The sequence below is a fragment of the Branchiostoma floridae genome, chromosome 1, assembly GCF_000003815.2.
Source record: "Branchiostoma floridae strain S238N-H82 chromosome 1, Bfl_VNyyK, whole genome shotgun sequence".
NCBI classification, from domain to species: Eukaryota; Metazoa; Chordata; class Leptocardii; order Amphioxiformes; family Branchiostomatidae; genus Branchiostoma; species Branchiostoma floridae.
In genome coordinates this window covers 30,421,595-30,423,204 of record NC_049979.1, presented here as the reverse complement: position 1 = coordinate 30,423,204, position 1,610 = coordinate 30,421,595, and positions in this window count along the sequence as shown.

Below are 1,610 nucleotides of genomic sequence, written 5' to 3'. Positions count from 1 at the left end.
AGATTATGGAAGACGTCTCAACTAATCAAATTGTTTTACTATTAATATGATTCCCTTCAATAACTTCCAATGATTAACAAGTAGTATGACCAGAGAGGGGATAGGAACGTTATTATGGACTGGTTTCTCTGGCAAATTTCACGATTTTTGACTTGCTGCGCGACCAGCCCACTCCTCTGGTAGCAAAACTCTTCTGACAATTTTTCCTCCCTATTATAGCCAGCGTAGTCACTCTGATAGAGACTACATAGTTATAAATAAATATATCTCTTATGTTTTTTTGTCACATGTGTAATAGTTATTAAATTAAACGTCTTTATTACATCCAGGGCATCTTTTATAAACGGCTTTCATAGCCACTGAACACACAACAAGTACTTTACCTTTGTGATGTAAATAGCTCTAGAACCTCTAAGCAAATTTCTAGGAACATGATGTAAAAAAAGCTGTTAAAGTTTCTGATTATACTTCTCAACAACAACAAATGTACCATGTATTAACACACACACGTCTTACTTTGGAGCTATAACAAAATCGAAAAAAGACTGTAGTAGATGATTATTTAACGTTGCTTCTGAATTGTTGAAAAAACAAAGCAAAAAAACAAGAAGTTAACGTAACTTTTGCTGTTGTCCATAGAAATTAAGACGTAGGAACGTATGTAACTTCTAATATTTACGTGTGATGCATCTGTATTGTTTTGAATATTCTGTTAGAATTTGGTTGATTATTAAAATAACTTCTTTTCTACAGCTTGCATGTTGAGTAGTTGTTTTATTGTGTATATGTTGTTAGATTTTTACCACATTTCTCTCATATTCATCATTAAGAGGTACACTTGATTTTTCTGTATATCCCGTTAGACTATACTTGGTGAGTCTACTAAACAATTATTTAAACCTTACACGTGGTGCATTTTCGTATGTTATGTTATGATTTAATTCAGTAGTTCTAACACACTTGTCTTATATATCTTGCATATGGTGCATATGTTTTGTTCTGTATGTCCCGTTTGATTTAACTTGGTGCTTCTACTACACTTTTTTTGTTTCTTGCTTGTGTCCCATTTGTTTTGGGCTTCATATTCTTTAAATTCTACTTGATTCAACTTTGATCTTTTACCATACTTCTATTTTTCTATCCTTCCTATAGTGATTTTGTGTGTTTTTGGTAATTCTGTTATATTTGCTTTAGTACTTCTACCACACTATTTAATTTTTTTTTATTTATTAAATTTTGCTTGAACTTCTACCATACTTTTCTTCGGGTGTTTTGTATATTTTGTAAAATTTTATTTGGCTCTTGTCTTTAGATTTTGCGCGCGGTACTTTAATAAAAATCTGTTATTTCAAATTTGGTATTTCTTACACACTTCTGTTTGATATCTTGCATGTGGTACATTTGTTTGTTCTTTATATCCTAAAAGCTTAAACTCGGTACTTTTACAGCAGTGTTCTTGTGGAGATCTGAATTAGGGCATTTGTGGAATATACTCCGTTACATATAAGTAGCTAACTGTACGAATTGTCTTTTTTTATATTGCATGTGGTACTTTCATCTCGCTTCACTTTTATCCATTGCATGTGGAAAACTTGTTTTTTTAATATTCT